Source organism: Idiotropiscis lumnitzeri, chromosome 12 (genome assembly GCF_059441095.1).
Source record: "Idiotropiscis lumnitzeri isolate Australia: NSW breed Sydney's pygmy pipehorse chromosome 12, RoL_Ilum_1.0, whole genome shotgun sequence".
NCBI lineage: Eukaryota > Metazoa > Chordata > Actinopteri > Syngnathiformes > Syngnathidae > Idiotropiscis > Idiotropiscis lumnitzeri.
The window spans coordinates 3,216,946-3,241,060 of NC_142402.1; the positions used below are offsets into that span (position 1 = coordinate 3,216,946).

The 24,115-nt window shown below is 45.9% G+C and overlaps 10 non-coding genes across 10 annotated transcripts; 3 read left to right on the forward strand and 7 right to left on the reverse strand.

Annotated features, from left to right (window-relative positions):
* Positions 1 to 1,607: 1,607 nt before the first annotated feature.
* Positions 1,608 to 1,678, forward strand: trnag-gcc (transfer RNA glycine (anticodon GCC)). Its single transcript has one exon. It is a non-coding gene; the product is annotated as a tRNA-Gly (tRNA).
* Positions 1,679 to 2,861: 1,183 nt separating this feature from the next.
* Positions 2,862 to 2,933, reverse strand: trnap-agg (transfer RNA proline (anticodon AGG)). Its single transcript has one exon. It is a non-coding gene; the product is annotated as a tRNA-Pro (tRNA).
* A 2,230-nt stretch (positions 2,934 to 5,163) lies between these two features.
* Positions 5,164 to 5,234, forward strand: trnag-gcc (transfer RNA glycine (anticodon GCC)). The gene has a single exon. It is a non-coding gene; the product is annotated as a tRNA-Gly (tRNA).
* Positions 5,235 to 6,425: 1,191 nt separating this feature from the next.
* Positions 6,426 to 6,497, reverse strand: trnap-ugg (transfer RNA proline (anticodon UGG)). The gene has a single exon. It is a non-coding gene; the product is annotated as a tRNA-Pro (tRNA).
* Positions 6,498 to 8,444: 1,947 nt separating this feature from the next.
* Positions 8,445 to 8,515, forward strand: trnag-gcc (transfer RNA glycine (anticodon GCC)). Its single transcript has one exon. It is a non-coding gene; the product is annotated as a tRNA-Gly (tRNA).
* A 1,183-nt stretch (positions 8,516 to 9,698) lies between these two features.
* trnap-agg (transfer RNA proline (anticodon AGG)) lies at positions 9,699 to 9,770 on the reverse strand. Its single transcript has one exon. It is a non-coding gene; the product is annotated as a tRNA-Pro (tRNA).
* Positions 9,771 to 13,350: 3,580 nt separating this feature from the next.
* trnat-agu (transfer RNA threonine (anticodon AGU)) lies at positions 13,351 to 13,422 on the reverse strand. Its single transcript has one exon. It is a non-coding gene; the product is annotated as a tRNA-Thr (tRNA).
* A 3,198-nt stretch (positions 13,423 to 16,620) lies between these two features.
* Positions 16,621 to 16,692, reverse strand: trnap-agg (transfer RNA proline (anticodon AGG)). Its single transcript has one exon. It is a non-coding gene; the product is annotated as a tRNA-Pro (tRNA).
* Positions 16,693 to 19,985: 3,293 nt separating this feature from the next.
* trnap-ugg (transfer RNA proline (anticodon UGG)) lies at positions 19,986 to 20,057 on the reverse strand. The gene has a single exon. It is a non-coding gene; the product is annotated as a tRNA-Pro (tRNA).
* A 3,206-nt stretch (positions 20,058 to 23,263) lies between these two features.
* trnap-ugg (transfer RNA proline (anticodon UGG)) lies at positions 23,264 to 23,335 on the reverse strand. The gene has a single exon. It is a non-coding gene; the product is annotated as a tRNA-Pro (tRNA).
* Between the last annotated feature and the right edge of the window lie 780 nt (positions 23,336 to 24,115).

The following is a 24,115-nucleotide window of genomic DNA, read 5'->3' on the forward strand; positions in this document are numbered from 1 at the left end:
TGCTTCGCGGGTCTAAAAAATATTCGGAGGCATTGTAGTTTCGCCGAGCGGCACGAGGGGGCGCTGGAGCGGTTAGACGGCCGGCGTGCGCCGAAGAGGAGAGTGGACGAAGAAGAGAGTGGACGAAGAAGAGCAAGTTCCCCCGGACACGATTGTTGGCGACGTTTCGCGCGGTTCGGACCGTACCAGAGTTCCGGCCGGCGTGCGTGGCAGTTAAGCCGTAGAGGAGCACCTTCCCCGAGCACGGGCGGTGTCAATCGGCCCCTAAGTTTAACCGAATGGAAGCTCCGGAGGAGGAGGGCATGCTCGCGTCACAGTAAGCCGTAGAGGAGCACCTTCCCCGGGCACGGGCGGTTCCAAGCGGCCCCTAAGTTTAACCGAATGGAAGCTCCGGAGGAGGAGGGCATGCTCGCGTCACAGTAAGCCGAAGAGGAGCACCTTCCCCGGGCACGGGCGGTTCCAAGCGGCCCCTAAGTTTAACCGAACGGAAGCTCCGGAGGAGGAGGGCGGGCGTGTGTCACAGTTAAGCCGAATAGGAGCACCTCTTCCGCCCGGGCAGGAGCGGAGCGTGAGGCTGTCAGTTATGAATGAATACATAAATAAATTAAGAATGCCACCTTTCATTTCACTGTCATGATCCGTGCCTGTCATGCCGCGTGTGTTTTTGTTTTTTCAGATGTGTGGGCGTTCCTCCAGCGATCGTCTCGCGCCATGCCGTCAGCTGCTGCGAGACGCGCTGATTACACTGACTATATTGTGATTATAATAAATATCTTTCTATCACCACCTTTTTTCCCGTGTCTGCGTTTGGAGAGTCCTGCTCAATACTCCAGCTCTGCTGGAGGATCATAACATTCACAGGGCACACCGGACGGCGTACCAGCAGGTAAAAGTCGAAGTAATTAAATAAATACAAAAAGAAGTAATTGAATAAATACGAAAATAATGGCTGGGGAATAAAAAATAAGTTTTAATAATAATTTGGTTTTTTTTTGTTATAACATGAATTTCACTCTCTCTCTCTCTACCCATATATATATATATATATATATACATATATATATATATTTATTTTATTTTTTTTATTTAAGCATTTTTGAAGGTGCGCCGCTACTTCGCGGATTTTCAGTTTTCGCGGGTGGTCTCGGTCCCCATTAACCGCGATAACCGGGGTATTACTGTATACCCGTAGTCCAACAAGCCAAAGTGCTTGCCACAAAGTATCGAAATCAGTTAACTTTATTGATTGTAGTCATAATTAATGTCAAGTGGTGGTGTTCCAACTATCAGAATCGCCACAGCTTAGTCTCATAATACTCAAATTTGGTATCTCACTGTAACATTATCAAACGTAATTAGGGTTTTCTCAATGTATTAATACAGGCGCGTATTATCGCAATGTATTGTTGGGGATCGTTCGTGCATCTTCCAGTATTTAATCGTTTCTGCAGAGTGATCTTACCGTTAAAGAAATGCATCGTTCACTTGATGCATTGCATACATGGCAAGAACGCTACATTTTAAGAAGGAAAAAACATGCATTATCAGGGCCAGATAAAACGTTTTCTATGGTGGACGTCTCTATTCTATTGGACAAGAAGTACTAAGCATTGGTTGTTCAGTGGTAGAATTCTCGCTTGCCATGCGTGAGGCCCGAGTTCAATTCCCGGCCAATGCAATATGTTAGGCTGCGTGGTTACGCGTCAATTGCTATCATAATGTGTTGTCAGGCAGCGCCATCCCTGGTCTGTTCTCACCTGCGAATATGCCTTGTGTCATAACAACTATGTCTGTGGTCACCCTCATTAATGGGGGCGGGGATACAAAACTGTCTACCAGTTTTTAGAATATCAATAACATTCCATTTTCTAATGTGGAGACCCTAGGCTATTTGTCAGAACCTGCTGATGTTTTTACAAATCCGCTTTTTGGCCTTATTTTAGCAATTGCTTTTAATCAGGAGGTTTTTTCTTTTTAGTTGCAGTAAATTATTGCAAGTTCTGTTAATGGGACTGATCAAATACAAGGTTGGACGTGCTTTAAAAGGATACTGATGGACGGGGACGCAGGACGATTATTCTATAAAGTAGAAAGTATGCAGATCGGGGATTTTCATTTAATTCTGATGAAAAGGAGAGAGTGGATGACACCCCGAGTCTTAACCTGACCAGAGGGGGAAACTGAGGTATTGTCAAGTGTCATGGGAAAAACTGTCTCTTTTGGCTTGAGAGGACTTGGTACCTATCTGTAGGATTTCAGTTTTATCATTGTTAAGTTGCAGAAAATTGGATGAGAACCAATAATACATTTCAGGGAAGCAGTCAATAAATGGAGGAACCCAGAATAATGGCAGTTGATTATGTGGAGAGGTAGAGCTGAGTGTCATCTGCATAACAGTGGGAGTGTAGGTTTAGTTTGTGAAATATCTTTACAAGAGGTAGGGTATAGATAAAGAATGTCTTGGAGTCTGTTCAGGAGGATGGTTTTAGAAATTGTATCGCAAGCTGCTATCAGATCAAAGAGGGTGAGAATGGTGATTAGGCCAGAGTCGGTTGCCGGTGATTTTGATCAGTGTTGTTTCTGTACTGTGGAGGGGTGGAAACTAGAGTAGAAATGTTCTAAGAGGTTGTAGGAGCTGATTTTGGACTGTAGCTAGGTAGCTAATGTCATTTCCAAGATTTTTGAAAAAAATGCGCGATTGGACCAAGGTTATTGAAATTATAAGGAACTCAAGCATTTTTTTGGGAGTACTCGGGGTACAGTCTCAGTTTTGTTGTTTCATGTTAGTTTTTCCACCATCTCCCTGTATAGATTTGCATCAAAATTATAAGTTGACTAAGCGACCAGACAGACACTGAGATGGGCCCGTCTGGGACTTGAACCCGGGACCTCTCGCACCCTAAGCGAGAATCATACCCCTAGACCAACGAGCCACGTTTAGCTGGGTAACTGACTGTTGGCCGCAAGCCTTCATCGACACTAAGACCCCGGATTTGAACCTGGAACCTCTCCCAACCAACCCTGAATTTACACTAAGAACCTATTTGGATTTGAACGAGAAACCACTCACAACCATACCCAGAGCCAAATGAGCCACCTCCAATTGATGACATGCTCGTACCAGCGAAGAACCATTCCTATCAGTACGGAAGATTCAGGTGAACTCAAAGTAATCCAGTGTAATGATGGTCTTGTTTTGGATTTGAAAGAGGGTCCTCAGTGAGAATTACAGTAATACGGCGCTACTTCGCGGTTCACCTTTTGCGGCTTCAGTGCTTCGCGGGTCTAAAAAATATTCGGCGGCATTGTAGTTTCGCCGAGCGGCACGAGGGGGCGCTGGAGCGGTTAGACGGCCGGCGTGCGCCGAAGAGGAGAGTGGACGAAGAAGAGCAAGTTCCTCCGGACACGATTGGTGGCGACGTTTCGCGCGGTTCGGACTGTACCAGAGTTCCGGCCGGCGTGCGTGGCAGTTAAGCCGTAGAGGAGCACCTTCCCCGAGCACGGGCGGTGTCAATCGGCCCCTAAGTTTAACCGAATGGAAGCTCCGGAGGAGGAGGGCATGCTCGCGTCACAGTAAGCCGTAGTGGAGCACCTTCCCCGGGCACGGGCGGTTCCAAGCGGCCCCTAAGTTTAACCGAATGGAAGCTCCGGAGGAGGAGCGCATGCTCGCGTCACAGTAAGCCGAAGAGGAGCACCTTCCCCGGGAACGGGCGGTTCCAAGCGGCCCCTAAGTTTAACCGAATGGAAGCTCCGGAGGAGGAGGGCATGCTCGTGTCACAGTAAGCCGTAGAGGAGCACCTTCCCCGGGCACGGGCGGTTCCAAGCGGCCCCTAAGTTTAACCGAATGGAAGCTCCGGAGGAGGAGGGCATGCTCGCGTCACAGTAAGCCGAAGTGGAGCACCGTCCCCGGGCACGGGCGGTTCCAAGCGGCCCCTAAGTTTAACCGAATGGAAGCTCCGGAGGAGGAGCGCATACTCGCGTCACAGTAAGCCGAAGAGGAGCACCTTCCCCGGGAACGGGCGGTTCCAAGCGGCCCCTAAGTTTAACCGAATGGAAGCTCCGGAGGAGGAGGGCGGGCGTGTGTCACAGTTAAGCCGAATAGGAGCACCTCTTCCGCCCGGGCAGGAGCGGAGCGTGAGGCTGTCAGTTATGAATGAATACATAAATAAATGAAGAATGCCACCTTTCATTTCACTCTCATGATCCGTGCCTGTCATGCCGCGTGTGTTTTTGTTTGTTCAGCTGTGTGGGCGTTCCTCCAGCGATCTTCTCGCGCCATGCCGTCAGCTGCTGCGAGACGCGCTGATTACACTGACTATATTGTGATTATAATAAATATCTTTCTATCACCACCTTTTTTCCCGTGTCTGCGTTTGGAGAGTCCTGCTCTATACTCCAGCTCTGCTGGAGGATCATAACATTCACAGGGCACACCGGACGGCGTACCAGCAGGTAAAAGTCGAAGTAATTAAATAAATACAAAAAGAAGTAATTGAATAAATACGAAAATAATGGCTGGGGAATAAAAAATAAGTTTTAATAATAATTTGTGTTTTTTTTGTTATAACATGAATTTCACTCTCTCTCTCTCTACCCATATATATATATATATATACATATATATTTATTTTATTTTTTTTATTGAAGCATTTTTGAAGGTGCGCCGCTACTTCGCGGATTTTCAGTTTTCGCGGGTGGTCTCGGTCCCCATTAACCGCGATAACCGGGGTATTACTGTATACCCGTAGTCCAACAAGCCAAAGTGCTTGCCACAAAGTATCGAAATCAGTTAACTTTATTGATTGTAGTCATAATTAATGTCAAGTGGTGGTGTTCCAACTATCAGAATCGCCACAGCTTAGTCTCATAATACTCAAATTTGGTATCTCACTGTAACATTATCAAACGTAATTAGGGTTTTCTCAATGTATTAATATAGGCGCGTATTATCGCAATGTATTGTTGGGGATCGTTCGTGCATCTTCCAGTATTTAATCGTTTCTGCAGAGTGATCTTACCGTTAAAGAAATGCATCGTTCACTTGATGCATTGCATACATGGCAAGAACGCTACATTTTAAGAAGGAAAAAACATGCATTATCAGGGCCAGATAAAACGTTTTCTATGGTGGACGTCTCTATTCTATTGGACAAGAAGTACTAAGCATTGGTTGTTCAGTGGTAGAATTCTCGCTTGCCATGCGTGAGGCCCGAGTTCAATTCCCGGCCAATGCAATATCTTAGGCTGCGTGGTTACGCGTCAATTGCTATCATAATGTGTTGTCAGGCAGCGCCATCCCTGATCTGTTCTCACCTGCGAATATGCCTTGTGTCATAACAACTATGTCTGCGGTCACCCTCATTATTGGGGGCGGGGATACAAAACTGTCTACCAGTTTTTAGAATATCAATAACATTCCATTTTCTAATGTGGAGACCCTAGGCTATTTGTCAGAACCTGCTGATGTTTTTACAAATCCGCTTTTTGGCCTAATTTTAGCAATTGCTTTTAATCAGGAGGTTTTTTCTTTTTAGTTGCAGTAAATTATTGCAAGTTCTGTTAATGGGACTGATCAAATACAAGGTTGGACGTGCTTTAAAAGGATACTGATGGACGGGGACGCAGGACGATTATTCTATAAAGTAGAAAGTATGCAGATCGGGGATTTTCATTTAATTCTGATGAAAAGGAGAGAGTGGATGACACCCCGAGTCTTAACCTGACCAGAGGGGGAAACTGAGGTATTGTCAAGTGTCATGGGAAAAACTGTCACTTTTGGCTTGAGAGGACTTGGTACCTATCTGTAGGATTTCAGTTTTATCATTGTTAAGTTGCAGAAAATTGGATGAGAACCAATAATAAATTTCGGGGAAGCAGTCAATAAATGGAGGAACCCGGAATAATGGCAGTTGATTATGTGGAGAGGTAGAGCTGAGTGTCATCTGCATAACAGTGGGAGTGTAGGTTTAGTTTGTGAAATATCTTGACAAGAGGTAGGGTATAGATAAAGAATGTCTTGGAGTCTGTTCAGGAGGATGGTTTTAGAAATTGTATCGCAAGCTGCTATCAGATCAAAGAGGGTGAGAATGGTGATTAGGCCAGAGTCGGTTGCCGGTGATTTTGATCAGTGTTGTTTCTGTACTGTGGAGGGGTGGAAACTAGAGTAGAAATGTTCTAAGAGGTTGTAGGAGCTGATTTTGGACTGTAGCTAGGTAGCTAATGTCATTTCCAAGATTTTTGAAAAAAATGCGCGATTGGACTAAGGTTATTGAAATTATAAGGAACTCAAGCATTTTTTTGGGAGTACTCGGGGTACAGTCTCAGTTTTGTTGTTTCATGTTAGTTTTTCCACCATCTCCCTGTATAGATTTGCATCAAAATTATAAGTTGACTAAGAGACTGGTCGACCATACCGACACTGAGATGGGCTCGTCCGGGATTTGAACCTGGGACCTCTCGCACCCAAAGCGAGAATCATACCCCTAGACCAACGAGCCACGTTTAGCTGGGTAACTGACTGTTGGCCGCAAGCCTTCATCGACACTAAGACCCCGGATTTGAACCTGGAACCTCTCCCAACCAACCCTGAATTTACACTAAGAACCTGTTTGGATTTGAACGAGAAACCACTCACAACCATACCCAGAGCCAAATGAGCCACCTCCAATTGATGACATGCTCGTACCAGCGAAGAACCATTCCTATCAGTACGGAAGATTCAGGTGAACTCAAAGTAATCCAGTGTAATGATGGTCTTGTTTTGGATTTGAAAGAGGGTCCTCAGTGAGAATTACAGTAATACCCCGCTACTTCGCGGTTCACCTTTCGCGGCTTCAGTGCTTCGCGGGTCTAAAAAATATTCGGAGGCATTGTAGTTTCGCCGAGCGGCACGAGGGGGCGCTGGAGCGGTTAGACGGCCGGCGTGCGCCGAAGAGGAGAGTGGACGAAGAAGAGAGTGGACGAAGAAGAGCAAGTTCCCCCGGACACGATTGTTGCCGACGTTTCGCGCGGTTCGGACCGTACCAGAGTTCCGGCCGGCGTGCGTGGCAGTTAAGCCGTAGAGGAGCACCTTCCCCGAGCACGGGCGGTGTCAATCGGCCCCTAAGTTTAACCGAATGGAAGCTCCGGAGGAGGAGGGCATGCTCGCGTCACAGTAAGCCGTAGAGGAGCACCTTCCCCGGGCACGGGCGGTTCCAAGCGGCCCCTAAGTTTAACCGAATGGAAGCTCCGGAGGAGGAGGGCATGCTCGCGTCACAGTAAGCCGAAGAGGAGCACCTTCCCCGGGCACGGGCGGTTCCAAGCGGCCCCTAAGTTTAACCGAACGGAAGCTCCGGAGGAGGAGGGCGGGCGTGTGTCACAGTTAAGCCGAATAGGAGCACCTCTTCCGCCCGGGCAGGAGCGGAGCGTGAGGCTGTCAGTTATGAATGAATACATAAATAAATTAAGAATGCCACCTTTCATTTCACTGTCATGATCCGTGCCTGTCATGCCGCGTGTGTTTTTGTTTTTTCAGATGTGTGGGCGTTCCTCCAGCGATCGTCTCGCGCCATGCCGTCAGCTGCTGCGAGACGCGCTGATTACACTGACTATATTGTGATTATAATAAATATCTTTCTATCACCACCTTTTTTCCCGTGTCTGCGTTTGGAGAGTCCTGCTCAATACTCCAGCTCTGCTGGAGGATCATAACATTCACAGGGCACACCGGACGGCGTACCAGCAGGTAAAAGTCGAAGTAATTAAATAAATACAAAAAGAAGTAATTGAATAAATACGAAAATAATGGCTGGGGAATAAAAAATAAGTTTTAATAATAATTTGGGTTTTTTTTGTTATAACATGAATTTCACTCTCTCTCTCTCTACCCATATATATATATATATATATATACATATATATATATATTTATTTTATTTTTTTTATTTAAGCATTTTTGAAGGTGCGCCGCTACTTCGCGGATTTTCAGTTTTCGCGGATGGTCTCGGTCCCCATTAACCGCGATAACCGGGGTATTACTGTATACCCGTAGTCCAACAAGCCAAAGTGCTTGCCACAAAGTATCGAAATCAGTTAACTTTATTGATTGTAGTCATAATTAATGTCAAGTGGTGGTGTTCCAACTATCAGAATCGCCACAGCTTAGTCTCATAATACTCAAATTTGGTATCTCACTGTAACATTATCAAACGTAATTAGGGTTTTCTCAATGTATTAATACAGGCGCGTATTATCGCAATGTATTGTTGGGGATCGTTCGTGCATCTTCCAGTATTTAATCGTTTCTGCAGAGTGATCTTACCGTTAAAGAAATGCATCGTTCACTTGATGCATTGCATACATGGCAAGAACGCTACATTTTAAGAAGGAAAAAACATGCATTATCAGGGCCAGATAAAACGTTTTCTATGGTGGACGTCTCTATTCTATTGGACAAGAAGTACTAAGCATTGGTTGTTCAGTGGTAGAATTCTCGCTTGCCATGCGTGAGGCCCGAGTTCAATTCCCGGCCAATGCAATATGTTAGGCTGCGTGGTTACGCGTCAATTGCTATCATAATGTGTTGTCAGGCAGCGCCATCCCTGGTCTGTTCTCACCTGCGAATATGCCTTGTGTCATAACAACTATGTCTGTGGTCACCCTCATTAATGGGGGCGGGGATACAAAACTGTCTACCAGTTTTTAGAATATCAATAACATTCCATTTTCTAATGTGGAGACCCTAGGCTATTTGTCAGAACCTGCTGATGTTTTTACAAATCCGCTTTTTGGCCTTATTTTAGCAATTGCTTTTAATCAGGAGGTTTTTTCTTTTTAGTTGCAGTAAATTATTGCAAGTTCTGTTAATGGGACTGATCAAATACAAGGTTGGACGTGCTTTAAAAGGATACTGATGGACGGGGACGCAGGACGATTATTCTATAAAGTAGAAAGTATGCAGATCGGGGATTTTCATTTAATTCTGATGAAAAGGAGAGAGTGGATGACACCCCGAGTCTTAACCTGACCAGAGGGGGAAACTGAGGTATTGTCAAGTGTCATGGGAAAAACTGTCTCTTTTGGCTTGAGAGGACTTGGTACCTATCTGTAGGATTTCAGTTTTATCATTGTTAAGTTGCAGAAAATTGGATGAGAACCAATAATACATTTCAGGGAAGCAGTCAATAAATGGAGGAACCCAGAATAATGGCAGTTGATTATGTGGAGAGGTAGAGCTGAGTGTCATCTGCATAACAGTGGGAGTGTAGGTTTAGTTTGTGAAATATCTTTACAAGAGGTAGGGTATAGATAAAGAATGTCTTGGAGTCTGTTCAGGAGGATGGTTTTAGAAATTGTATCGCAAGCTGCTATCAGATCAAAGAGGGTGAGAATGGTGATTAGGCCAGAGTCGGTTGCCGGTGATTTTGATCAGTGTTGTTTCTGTACTGTGGAGGGGTGGAAACTAGAGTAGAAATGTTCTAAGAGGTTGTAGGAGCTGATTTTGGACTGTAGCTAGGTAGCTAATGTCATTTCCAAGATTTTTGAAAAAAATGCGCGATTGGACCAAGGTTATTGAAATTATAAGGAACTCAAGCATTTTTTTGGGAGTACTCGGGGTACAGTCTCAGTTTTGTTGTTTCATGTTAGTTTTTCCACCATCTCCCTGTATAGATTTGCACCAAAATTATAAGTTGACTAAGCGACCAGACAGACACTGAGATGGGCCCGTCTGGGATTTGAACCCGGGACCTCTCGCACCCTAAGCGAGAATCATACCCCTAGACCAACGAGCCACGTTTAGCTGGGTAACTGACTGTTGGCCGCAAGCCTTCATCGACACTAAGACCCCGGATTTGAACCTGGAACCTCTCCCAACCAACCCTGAATTTACACTAAGAACCTATTTGGATTTGAACGAGAAACCACTCACAACCATACCCAGAGCCAAATGAGCCACCTCCAATTGATGACATGCTCGTACCAGCGAAGAACCATTCCTATCAGTACGGAAGATTCAGGTGAACTCAAAGTAATCCAGTGTAATGATGGTCTTGTTTTGGATTTGAAAGAGGGTCCTCAGTGAGAATTACAGTAATACGCCGCTACTTCGCGGTTCACCTTTTGCGGCTTCAGTGCTTCGCGGGTCTAAAAAATATTCGGCGGCATTGTAGTTTCGCCGAGCGGCACGAGGGGGCGCTGGAGCGGTTAGACGGCCGGCGTGCGCCGAAGAGGAGAGTGGACGAAGAAGAGCAAGTTCCTCCGGACACGATTGGTGGCGACGTTTCGCGCGGTTCGGACTGTACCAGAGTTCCGGCCGGCGTGCGTGGCAGTTAAGCCGTAGAGGAGCACCTTCCCCGAGCACGGGCGGTGTCAATCGGCACCTAAGTTTAACCGAATGGAAGCTCCGGAGGAGGAGGGCATGCTCGCGTCACAGTAAGCCGTAGTGGAGCACCTTCCCCGGGCACGGGCGGTTCCAAGCGGCCCCTAAGTTTAACCGAATGGAAGCTCCGGAGGAGGAGGGCATGCTCGTGTCACAGTAAGCCGTAGAGGAGCACCTTCCCCGGGCACGGGCGGTTCCAAGCGGCCCCTAAGTTTAACCGAATGGAAGCTCCGGAGGAGGAGCGCATGCTCGCGTCACAGTAAGCCGAAGAGGAGCACCTTCCCCGGGAACGGGCGGTTCCAAGCGGCCCCTAAGTTTAACCGAATGGAAGCTCCGGAGGAGGAGGGCATGCTCGTGTCACAGTAAGTCGTAGAGGAGCACCTTCCCCGGGCACGGGCAGTTCCAAGCGGCCCCTAAGTTTAACTGAATGGAAGCTCCGGAGGAGGAGGGCATGCTCGCGTCACAGTAAGCCGAAGAGGAGCACCGTCCCCGGGCACGGGCGGTTCCAAGCGGCCCCTAAGTTTAACCGAATGGAAGCTCCGGAGGAGGAGCGCATGCTCGCGTCACAGTAAGCCGAAGAGGAGCACCTTCCCCGGGAACGGGCGGTTCCAAGCGGCCCCTAAGTTTAACCGAATGGAAGCTCCGGAGGAGGAGGGCGGGCGTGTGTCACAGTTAAGCCGAATAGGAGCACCTCTTCCGCCCGGGCAGGAGCGGAGCGTGAGGCTGTCAGTTATGAATGAATAAATAAATAAATGAAGAATGCCACCTTTCATTTCACTCTCATGATCCGTGCCTGTCATGCCGCGTGTGTTTTTGTTTGTTCAGCTGTGTGGGCGTTCCTCCAGCGATCTTCTCGCGCCATGCCGTCAGCTGCTGCGAGACGCGCTGATTACACTGACTATATTGTGATTATAATAAATATCTTTCTATCACCACCTTTTTTCCCGTGTCTGCGTTTGGAGAGTCCTGCTCTATACTCCAGCTCTGCTGGAGGATCATAACATTCACAGGGCACACCGGACGGCGTACCAGCAGGTAAAAGTCGAAGTAATTAAATAAATACAAAAATAAGTAATTGAATAAATACGAAAATAATGGCTGGGGAATAAAAAATAAGTTTTAATAATAATTTGTTTTTTTTTGTTATAACATGAATTTCACACTCTCTCTCTCTACCCATATATATATATATATATATATATATTTATTTATTTATTTTTAAGCATTTTTGAAGGTGCGCCGCTACTTCGCGGATTTTCAGTTTTCACGGGTGGTCTCGGTCCCCATTAACCGCTATAACCGGGGTATTACTGTATACCCGTAGTCCAACGAGCCAAAGTGCTTGCCACAAAGTATCGAAATCAGTTAACTTTATTGATTGTAGTCATAATTAAAATCAAGTGGTGGTGTTCCAACTATCAGAATCGCCACAGTTTAGTCTCATAATAATCAAATTTGGTATCTCACTGTAACATTATCAAACGTAATTAGGGTTTTCTCAATGTATTAATACAGGCGCGTATTATCGCAATGTATTGTTGGGGATCGTTCGTGCATCTTCCAGTATTTAATCGTTTCTGCAGAGTGATCTTACCGTTAAAGAAATGTATCGTTCACTTGATGCATTGCATACATGGCAAGAACGCTACATTTTAAGAAGGAAAAAACATGCATTATCAGGGCCAGATAAAACGTTTTCTATGGTGGACGTCTCTATTCTATTGGACAAGAAGTACTAAACATTGGTTGTTCAGTGGTAGAATTCTCGCTTGCCATGCGTGAGGCCCGAGTTCAATTCCCGGCCAATGCAATATGTTAGGCTGCGTGGTTACGCGTCAATTGCTATCATAATGTGTTGTCATGCAGCGCCATCCCTGGTCTGTTCTCACCTGCGAATATCCCTTGTGTCATAACAACTATGTCTGCGGTCACCCTCATTATTGGGGGCGGGGATACAAAACTGTTTACCAGTTTTTAGAATATCAATAACATTCCATTTTCTAATGTGGAGCCCCGAGGCTATTTGTCAGAACCTGCTGATGTTTTTACAAATCCGCTTTTTGGCCTAATTTTAGCAATTGCTTTTAATCAGGAGGTTTTTTTTTTTTAGTTGCAGTAAATTATTGCAAGTTCTGTTAATGGGACTGATCAAATACAAGGTTGGACGTGCTTTAAAAGGATACTGATGGACGGGGACGCAGGACGATTATTCTATAAAGTAGAAAGTATGCAGATCGGGGATTTTCATTTAATTCTGATGAAAAGGAGAGAGTGGATGACACCCCGAGTCTTAACCTGACCAGAGGGGGAAACTGAGGTATTGTCAAGTGTCATGGGAAAAACTGTCACTTTTGGCTTGAGTGGACTTGGTACCTATCTGTAGGATTTCAGTTTTATCATGGTTAAGTTGCAGAAAATTGGATGAGAACCAATAATACATTTCGGGGAAGCAGTCAATAAATGGAGGAACCCGGAATAATGGCAGTTGATTATGTGGAGAGGTAGAGCTGAGTGTCATCTGCATAACAGTGGGAGTGTAGGTTTAGTTTGTGAAATATCTTGACAAGAGGTAGGGTATAGATAAAGAATGTCTTGGAGTCTGTTCAGGAGGATGGTTTTAGAAATTGTATCGCAAGCTGCTATCAGATCAAAGAGGGTGAGAATGGTGATTAGGCCAGAGTCGGTTGCCGGTGATTTTGATCAGTGTTGTTTCTGTACTGTGGAGGGGTGGAAACTAGAGTAGAAATGTTCTAAGAGGTTGTAGGAGCTGATTTTGGACTGTAGCTAGGTAGCTAATGTCATTTCCAAGATTTTTTTAAAAAATGTGCGATTGGACCTAGGTTATTGAAATTATAAGGAACTCAAGCATTTTTTTGGGAGTACTCGGGGTACAGTCTCAGTTTTGTTGTTTCATGTTAGTTTTTCCACCATCTCCCTGTATAGATTTGCATCAAAATTATGAGTTGACTAAGCGACCATACCGACACTGAGATGGGCTCGTCCGGGATTTGAACCCGGGACCTCTCGCACACTAAGCGAGAATCATACCCCTAGACCAACGAGCCACGTTTAGCTGGGTAACTGACTGTTGGCCGCAAGCCTTCATCGACACTAAGACCACGGATTTGAACCTGGAACCTCTCCCAACCAACCCTGAATTTACACTAAGAACCTGTTTGGATTTGAACGAGAAACCACTCACAACCATACCCAGAGCCCAATGAGCCACCTCCAATTGATGACATGCTCGTACCAGCGAAGAACCATTCCTATCAGTACGGAAGATTCAGGTGAACTCAAAGTAATCCAGTGTAATGATGGTCTTGTTTTGGATTTGAAAGAGGGTCCTCAGTGAGAATTACAGTAATACCCCGCGACTTCGCGGTTCACCTTTCGCGGCTTCAGTGCTTCGCGGGTCTAAAAAATATTCGGAGGCATTGTAGTTTCGCCGAGCGGCACGAGGGGGCGCTGGAGCGGTTAGACGGCCGGCGTGCGCCGAAGAGGAGAGTGGACGAAGAAGAGAGTGGACGAAGAAGAGAGTGGACGAAGAAGAGCAAGTTCCCCCGGACACGATTGGTGGCGACGTTTCGCGCGGTTCGGACCGTACCAGAGTTCCGGCCGGCGTGCGTGGCAGTTAAGCCGTAGTGGAGCACCTTCCCCGGGCACGGGCGGTTCCAAGCGGCCCCTAAGTTTAACCGAATGGAAGCTCCGGAGGAGGAGGGCATGCTCGTGCCACAGTAAGCCGTAGTGGAGCACCTTCCCCGGGCACGGGCGGTGTCAAGCGGCCCCTAAGTTTAACCGAATGGAAGCTCCGGAGGAGGAGGGCATGCTCGCGTCACAGTAAGCCGAAGAGGAGCACCGTCCCCGGGCACGGGCGGTTCCAAGCGGCCCCTAAGTTTAACCGAATGGAAGCTCCGGAGGAGGAGGGCGGGCGTGTGTCACAGTTAAGCCGAATAGGAGCACCTCTTCCGCCCGGGCAGGAGCGGAGCGTGAGGCTGTCAGTTATGAATGAATAAATAAATAAATGAAGAATGCCACCTTTCATTTCACTGTCATGATCCGTGCCTGTCATGCCGCGTGTGTTTTTGTTTTTTCAGCTGTGTGGGCGTTCCTCCAGCGATCTTCTCGCGCCATGCCGTCAGCTGCTGCGAGACGCGCTGATTACACTGACTATATTGTGATTATAATAAATATCTTTCTATCACCACCTTTTTTCCCGTGTCTGCGTTTGGAGAGTCCTGCTCAACCCTCCAGCTCTGCTGGAGGATCATAACATTCACAGGCCACACCGGACGGCGTACCAGCAGGTAAAAGTCGAAGTAATTAAATAAATACAAAAAGAAGTAATTGAATAAATACGAAAATAATGGCTGGGGAATAAAAAATAAGTTTTAATAATAATTTGGTTTTTTTTGTTATAACATGAATTTCACACTCTCTCTCTCTACCCATATATATATATATATATATATATTTATTTATTTATTTTTAAGCATTTTTGAAGGTGCGCTGCTACTTCGCGGATTTTCAGTTTTCGCGGGTGGTCTCGGTCCCCATTAACCGCGATAACCGGGGTATTACTGTATACCCGTAGTCCAACGAGCCAAAGTGCTTGCCACAAAGTATCGAAATCAGTTAACTTTATAGATTGTAGTCATAATTAAAGTCAAGTGGTGGTGTTCCAACTATCAGAATCGCCACAGCTTAGTCTCATAATACTCAAATTTGGTATCTCACTGTAACATTATCAAACGTAATAAGGGTTTTCTCAATGTATTAATACAGGCGTGTATTATCGCAATGTATTGTTGGGGATCGTTCGTGCATCTTCCAGTATTTAATCGTTTCTGCAGAGTGATCTTACCGTTAAAGAAATGTATCGTTCACTTGATGCATTGCATACATGGCAAGAACGCTACATTTTAAGAAGGAAAAAACATGCATTATCAGGGCCAGATAAAACGTTTTCTATGGTGGACGTCTCTATTCTATTGGACAAGAAGTACTAATCATTGGTTGTTCAGTGGTAGAATTCTCGCTTGCCATCCGTGAGGCCCGAGTTCAATTCCCGGCCAATGCAATATGTTAGGCTGCGTGGTTACGCGTCAATTGCTATCATAATGTGTTGTCAGGCAGCGCCATCCCTGGTCTGTTCTCACCTGCGAATATGCCTTGTGTCGTAACAACTATGTCTGCGGTCACCCTCATTATTGGGGGCGGGGATACAAAACTGTCTACCAGTTTTTGGAATATCAATAACATTCCATTTTCTAATGTGGAGACCCTAGGCTATTTGTCAGAACCTGCTGATGTTTTTACAAATCCGCTTTTTGGCCAAATTTTAGCAATTGCTTTTAATCAGGAGGTTTTTTTTTTTTAGTTGCAGTAAATTATTGCAAGTTCTGTTAATGGGACTGATCAAATACAAGGTTGGACGTGCTTTAAAAGGATACTGATGGACGGGGACGCAGGACGATTATTCTATAAAGTAGAAAGTATGCAGATCGGGGATTTTCATTTAATTCTGATGAAAAGGAGAGAGTGGATGACACCCCGAGTCTTAACCTGACCAGAGGGGGAAACTGAGGTATTGTCAAGTGTTATGGGAAAAACTGTCACTTTTGGCTTGAGTGGACTTGGTACCTATCTGTAGGATTTCAGTTTTATCATGGTTAAGTTGCAGAAAATTGGATGAGAACCAATAATACATTTCGGGGAAGCAGTCAATAAATGGAGGAACCCGGAATAATGGCAGTTGATTATGTGGAGAGGTAGAGCTGAGTGTCATCTGCATAACAGTGGGAGTGTAGGTTTAGTTTGTGAAATATCTTGACAAGAGGTAGGGTATAGATAAAGAATGTCATGGAGTCTGTTCAGGAGGATGGTTTTAGAAATTGTATCGCAAGCTGCTATCAGATTAAAGAGGGTGAGAATGGTGATTAGGCCAGAGTCGGTTGCCGGTGATTTTGATCAGTGTTGTTTCTGTACTGTGGAGGGGTGGAAACTAGAGTAGAAATGTTCTAAGAGGTTGTAGGAGCTGATTTTGGACTGTAGCTAGGTAGCTAATGTCATTTCCAAGATTTTTGAAAAAAATGCGCGATTGGACCAAGGTTATTGAAATAATAAGGAACTCAAGCATTTTTTTGGGAGTGCTCGGGGTACAGTCTCAGTTTTGTTGTTTCATGTTAGTTTTTCCACCATCTCCCTGTATAGATTTGCATCAAAATTATGAGTTGACTAAGCGACCATACCGACTCTGAGATGGGCTCGTCCGGGATTTGAACCCGGGACCTCTCGCACCCTAAGCGAGAATCATACCCCTAGACCAACGAGCCACATTTAGCTGGGTAACTGACTGTTGGCCGCAAGCCTTCATCGACACTAAGACCCCGGATTTGAACCTGGAACCTCTCCCAACCAACCCTGAATTTACACTAAGAACCTGTTTGGATTTGAACGAGAAACCACTCACAACCATACCCAGAGCCAAATGAGCCACCTCCAATTGATGACATGCTCGTACCAGCGAAGAACCATTCCTATCAGTACGGAAGATTCAGGTGAACTCAAAGTAATCCAGTGTAATGATGGTCTTGTTTTGGATTTGAAAGAGGGTCCTCAGTGAGAATTACAGTAATACCCCGCGACTTCGCGGTTCACCTTTCGCGGCTTCAGTGCTTCGCGGGTCTAAAAAATATTCGGAGGCATTGTAGTTTCGCCGAGCGGCACGAGGGGGCGCTGGAGCGGTTAGACGGCCGGCGTGCGCCGAAGAGGAGAGTGGACGAAGAAGAGAGTGGACGAAGAAGAGCAAGTTCCCCCGGACACGATTGGTGGCGACGTTTCGCGCGGTTCGGACCGTACCAGAGTTCCGGCCGGCGTGCGTGGCAGTTAAGCCGTAGAGGAGCACCTTCCCCGAGCACGGGCGGTGTCAATCGGCCCCTAGGTTTAACCGAATGGAAGCTCCGGAGGAGGAGGGCATGCTCGCGTCACAGTAAGCCGTAGTGGAGCACCTTCCCCGGGCACGGGCGGTTCCAAGCGGCCCCTAAGTTTAACCGAATGGAAGCTCCGGAGGAGGAGGGCATGCTCGTGTCACAGTAAGCCGTAGAGGAGCACCTTCCCCGGGCACGGGCGGTTCCAAGCGGCCCCTAAGTTTAACCGAATGGAAGCTCCGGAGGAGGAGGGCATGCTCGCGTCACAGTAAGCCGAAGAGGAGCACCGTCCCCGGGCACGGGCGGTTCCAAGCGGCCCCTAAGTTTAACCGAATGGAAGCTCCGGAGGAGGAGGGCGGGCGTGTGTCACAGTTAAGCCGAATAGGAGCACCTCTTCCGCCCGGGCAGGAGCGGAGCGTGAGGCTGTCAGTTATGAATGAATAAATAAATAAATGAAGAATGCCACCTTTCATTTCACTGTCATGATCCGTGCCTGTCATGCCGCGTGTGTTTTTGTTTTTTCAGCTGTGTGGGCGTTCCTCCAGCGATCTTCTCGCGCCATGCCGTCAGCTGCTGCGAGACGCGCTGATTACACTGACTATATTGTGATTATAATAAATATCTTTCTATCACCACCTTTTTTCCCGTGTCTGCGTTTGGAGAGTCCTGCTCAACCCTCCAGCTCTGCTGGAGGATCATAACATTCACAGGCCACACCGGACGGCGTACCAGCAGGTAAAAGTCGAAGTAATTAAATAAATACAAAAAGAAGTAATTGAATAAATACGAAAATAATGGCTGGGGAATAAAAAATAAGTTTTAATAATAATTTGGTTTTTTTTGTTATAACATGAATTTCACACTCTCTCTCTCTACCCATATATATATATATATATATATATTTATTTATTTATTTTTAAGCATTTTTGAAGGTGCGCTGCTACTTCGCGGATTTTCAGTTTTCGCGGGTGGTCTCGGTCCCCATTAACCGCGATAACCGGGGTATTACTGTATACCCGTAGTCCAACGAGCCAAAGTGCTTGCCACAAAGTATCGAAATCAGTTAACTTTATAGATTGTAGTCATAATTAAAGTCAAGTGGTGGTGTTCCAACTATCAGAATCGCCACAGCTTAGTCTCATAATACTCAAATTTGGTATCTCACTGTAACATTATCAAACGTAATAAGGGTTTTCTCAATGTATTAATACAGGCGTGTATTATCGCAATGTATTGTTGGGGATCGTTCGTGCATCTTCCAGTATTTAATCGTTTCTGCAGAGTGATCTTACCGTTAAAGAAATGTATCGTTCACTTGATGCATTGCATACATGGCAAGAACGCTACATTTTAAGAAGGAAAAAACATGCATTATCAGGGCCAGATAAAACGTTTTCTATGGTGGACGTCTCTATTCTATTGGACAAGAAGTACTAATCATTGGTTGTTCAGTGGTAGAATTCTCGCTTGCCATCCGTGAGGCCCGAGTTCAATTCCCGGCCAATGCAATATGTTAGGCTGCGTGGTTACGCGTCAATTGCTATCATAATGTGTTGTCAGGCAGCGCCATCCCTGGTCTGTTCTCACCTGCGAATATGCCTTGTGTCGTAACAACTATGTCTGCGGTCACCCTCATTATTGGGGGCGGGGATACAAAACTGTCTACCAGTTTTTGGAATATCAATAACATTCCATTTTCTAATGTGGAGACCCTAGGCTATTTGTCAGAACCTGCTGATGTTTTTACAAATCCGCTTTTTGGCCAAATTTTAGCAATTGCTTTTAATCAGGAGGTTTTTTTTTTTTAGTTGCAGTAAATTATTGCAAGTTCTGTTAATGGGACTGATCAAATACAAGGTTGGACGTGCTTTAAAAGGATACTGATGGACGGGGACGCAGGACGATTATTCTATAAAGTAGAAAGTATGCAGATCGGGGATTTTCATTTAATTCTAATGAAAAGGAGAGAGTGGATGACACCCCGAGTCTTAACCTGACCAGAGGGGGAAACTGAGGTATTGTCAAGTGTCATGGGAAAAACTGTCACTTTTGGCTTGAGTGGACTTGGTACCTATCTGTAGGATTTCAGTTTTATCATGGTGAAGTTGCAGAAAATTGGATGAGAACCAATAATACATTTCGGGGAAGCAGTCAATAAATGGAGGAACCCGGAATAATGGCAGTTGATTATGTGGAGAGGTAGAGCTGAGTGTCATCTGCATAACAGTGGGAGTGTAGGTTTAGTTTGTGAAATATCTTGACAAGAGGTAGGGTATAGATAAAGAATGTCATGGAGTCTGTTCAGGAGGATGGTTTTAGAAATTGTATCGCAAGCTGCTATCAGATCAAAGAGGGTGAGAATGGTGATTAGGCCAGAGTCGGTTGCCGGTGATTTTGATCAGTGTTGTTTCTGTACTGTGGAGGGGTGGAAACTAGAGTAGAAATGTTCTAAGAGGTTGTAGGAGCTGATTTTGGACTGTAGCTAGGTAGCTAATGTCATTTCCAAGATTTTTGAAAAAAATGTGCGATTGGACCAAGGTTATTGAAATTATTAGGAACTCAAGCATTTTTTTGGGAGTATTCAGGGTACAGTCTCAGTTTTGTTGTTTCATGTTAGTTTTTCAAGCATCTCCCTGTATAGATTTGCATCAAAATTATAAGTTGACTAAGAGACTGGGCGACCATACCGACACTGAGATGGGCTCGTCCGGGATTTGAACCCGGGACCTCTCGCACCCAAAGCGAGAATCATACCCCTAGACCAACGAGCCACGTTTAACTGGTTAACTGCCTGTTGGCCGCAAGCCTTCATCGACACTAAGACCCCGGATTTGAACCTGGAACCTCTCCCAACCAACCCTGAATTTACACTAAGAACCTGTTTGGATTTGAACGAGAAACCACTCACAACCATACCCAGAGCCCAATGAGCCACCTCCAATTGATGACATGCTCGTACCAGCGAAGAACCATTCCTATCAGTACGGAAGATTCAGGTGAACTCAAAGTAATCCAGTGTAATGAAGGTCTTGTTTTGGATTTGAAAGAGGGTCCTCAGTGAGAATTACAGTAATACCCCACTACTTCGCGGTTCACCTTTCGCGGCTTCAGTGCTTCGCGGGTCTAAAAAATATTCGGAGGCATTGTAGTTTCGCCGAGCGGCACGAGGGGGCGCTGGAGCGGTTAGACGGCCGGCGTGCGCCGAAGAGGAGAGTGGACGAAGAAGAGAGTGGACGAAGAAGAGCAAGTTCCCCCGGACACGATTGTTGGCGACGTTTCGCGCGGTTCGGACCGTACCAGAGTTCCGGCCGGCGTGCTTGGCAGTTAAGCCGTAGAGGAGCACCTTCCCCGAGCACGGGCGGTGTCAATCGGCCCCTAAGTTTAACCGAATGGAAGCTCCGGAGGAGGAGGGCATGCTCGCGTCACAGTAAGCCGTAGAGGAGCACCTTTCCCGGGCACGGGCGGTTCCAAGCGGCCCCTAAGTTTAACCGAACGGAAGCTCCGGAGGAGGAGGGCATGCTCGCGTCACAGTAAGCCGAAGAGGAGTACCGTCCCCGGGCACGGGCGGTTCCAAGCGGCCACTAAGTTTAACCGAATGGAAGCTCCGGAGGCGGAGGGCGGGCGTGTGTCACAGTTAAGCCGAATAGGAGCACCTCTTCCGCCCGGGCAGGAGCGGAGCGTGAGGCTGTCAGTTATGAATGAATAAATAAATAAATGAATAATGCCACCTTTCATTTCACTGTCATGATCCGTGCCTGTCATGCCGCGTGTGTTTTTGTTTTTTCAGCTGTGTGGGCGTTCCTCCAGCGGTCGTCTCGCGCCATGCCGTCAGCTGCTGCGAGACGCGCTGATTACACTGACTATATTGTGATTATAATAAATATCTTTGTATAACCACCTTTTTTCCCGTGTCTGCGTTTGGAGAGTCCTGCTCATTCCTCCAGCTCTGCTGGAGGATCATAACATTCACAGGGCACACCGGACGGCGTACCAGCAGGTAAAAGTCGAAGTAATTAAATAAATACAAAAAGAAGTAATTGAATAAATACGAAAATAATGGCTGGGGAATAAAAAATAAGTTTTAATAATAATTTTTTTTTTTGTTATAACATGAATTTCACTCTCTCTCTCTCTACCCATATATATATATATATATATATATATATATATATATATTTATTTTATTTTTTTTATTTAAGCATTTTTGAAGGTGCGCCGCTACTTCGCGGAATTTCAGTTTTCGCGGGTGGTCTCGGTCCCCATTAACCGCGATAACCGGGGTATTACTGTATACCCGTAGTCCAACAAGCCAAAGTGCTTGCCACAAAGTATCGAAATCAGTTAACTTTATTGATTGTAGTCATAATTAATGTCAAGTGGTGGTGTTCCAACTATCAGAATCGCCACAGCTTAGTCTCATAATACTCAAATTTGGTATCTCACTGTAACATTATCAAACGTAATTAGGGTTTTCTCAATGTATTAATACAGGCGCGTATTATCGCAATGTATTTTTGGGGATCGTTCGTGCATCTTCCAGTATTTAATCGTTTCTGCAGAGTGATCTTACCGTTAAAGAAATGTATCGTTCACTTGATGCATTGCATACATGGCAAGAACGCTACATTTTAAGAAGGAAAAAACATGCATTATCAGGGCCAGATAAAACGTTTTCTATGGTGGACGTCTCTATTCTATTGGACAAGAAGTACTAAGCATTGGTTGTTCAGTGGTAGAATTCTCGCTTGCCATGCGTGAGGCCCGTGTTCAATTCCCGGCCAATGCAATATGTTAGGCTGCGTGGTTACGCGTCAATTGCTATCATAATGTGTTGTCAGGCAGCGCCATCCCTGGTCTGTTCTCACCTGCGAATATCCCTTGTGTCATAACAACTATGTCTGCGGTCACCCTCATTATTGGGGGCGGGGATACAAAACTGTCTACCAGTTTTTAGAATATCAATAACATTCCATTTTCTAATGTGGAGACCCTGGGCTATTTGTCAGAACCTGCTGATGTTTTTACAAATCCGCTTTTTGGCCTAATTTTAGCAATTGCTTTTAATCAGGAGGTTTTTTCTTTTTAGTTGCAGTAAATTATTGCAAGTTCTGTTAATGGGACTGATCAAATACAAGGTTGGACGTGCTTTAAAAAGATACTGATGGACGGGGACGCAGGACGATTATTCTATAAAGTAGAAAGTATGCAGATCAGGGATTTTCATTTAATTCTGATGAAAAGGAGAGAGTGGATGACACCCCGAGTCTTAACCTGACCAGAGGTGGAAACTGAGGTATTGTCAAGTGTCATGGGAAAAACTGTCACTTTTGGCTTGAGTGGACTTGGTACCTATCTGTAGGATTTCAGTTTTATCATGGTTAAGTTGCAGAAAATTGGATGAGAACCAATAATACATTTCGGGGAAGCAGTCAATAAATGGAGGAACCCGGAATAATGGCAGTTGATTATGTGGAGAGGTAGAGCTGAGTGTCATCTGCATAACAGTGGGAGTGTAGGTTTAGTTTGTGAAATATCTTGACAAGAGGTAGGGTATAGATAACTTATGTCTAGGAGTCTGTTCAGGAGGATGGTTTTAGAAATTGTATCGCAAGCTGCTATCAGATCAAAGAGGGTGAGAATGGTGATTAGGCCAGAGTCGGTTGCCGGTGATTTTGATCAGTGTTGTTTCTGTACTGTGGAGGGGTGGAAACTAGAGTAGAAATGTTCTAAGAGGTTGTAGGAGCTGATTTTGGACTGTAGCTAGGTAGCTAATGTCATTTCCAAGATTTTTGAAAAAAATGCGCGATTGGACCAAGGTTATTGAAATTATAAGGAACTCAAGCATTTTTTTGGGAGTACTCGGGGTACAGTCTCAGTTTTGTTGTTTCATGTTAGTTTTTCCACCATCTTCCTGTATAGATTTGCATCAAAATTATAAGTTGACTAAGAGACTGGGCGACCATACCGACACTGAGATGGGCACGTCCGGGATTTGAACCCGGGACCTCTCGCACCCAAAGCGAGAATCATACCCCTAGACCAACGAGCCACGTTTAGCTGGGTAACTGACTGTTGGCCGCAAGCCTTCATCGACACTAAGACCCCGGATTTGAACCTGGAACCTCTCCCAACCAACCCTGAATTTACACTAAGAACCTGTTTGGATTTGAACGAGAAACCACTCACAACCATACCCAGAGCCAAATGAGCCACCTCCAATTGATGACATGCTCGTACCAGCGAAGAACCATTCCTATCAGTACGGAAGATTCAGGTGAACTCAAAGTAATCCAGTGTAATGATGGTCTTGTTTTGGATTTGAAAGAGGGTGCTCAGTGAGAATTACAGTAATACCCCGCTACTTCGTGGTTCACCTTTCGCGGCTTCAGTGCTTCGCGGGTCTAAAAAATATTCGGAGGCATTGTAGTATCGCCGAGCGGCACGAGGGGGCGCTGGAGCGGTTAGACGGCCGGCGTGCGCCGAAGAGGAGAGTGGACGAAGAAGAGAGTGGACGAAGAAGAGCAAGTTCCCCCGGACACGATTGGTGGCGACGTTTCGCGCGGTTCGGACCGTACCAGAGTTCCGGCCGGCGTGCGTGGCAGTTAAGCCGTAGAGGAGCACCTTCCCCGAGCACGGGCGGTGTCAATCGGCCCCTAAGTTTAACCGAATGGAAGCTCCGGAGGAGGAGGGCATGCTCGCGTCACAGTAAGCCGTAGTGGAGCACCTTCCCCGGGCACGGGCGGTGTCAATCGGCCCCTAAGTTTAACCGAATGGAAGCTCCGGAGGAGGAGGGCACGCTCGCGTCACAGTAAGCCGTAGAGGAGCACCT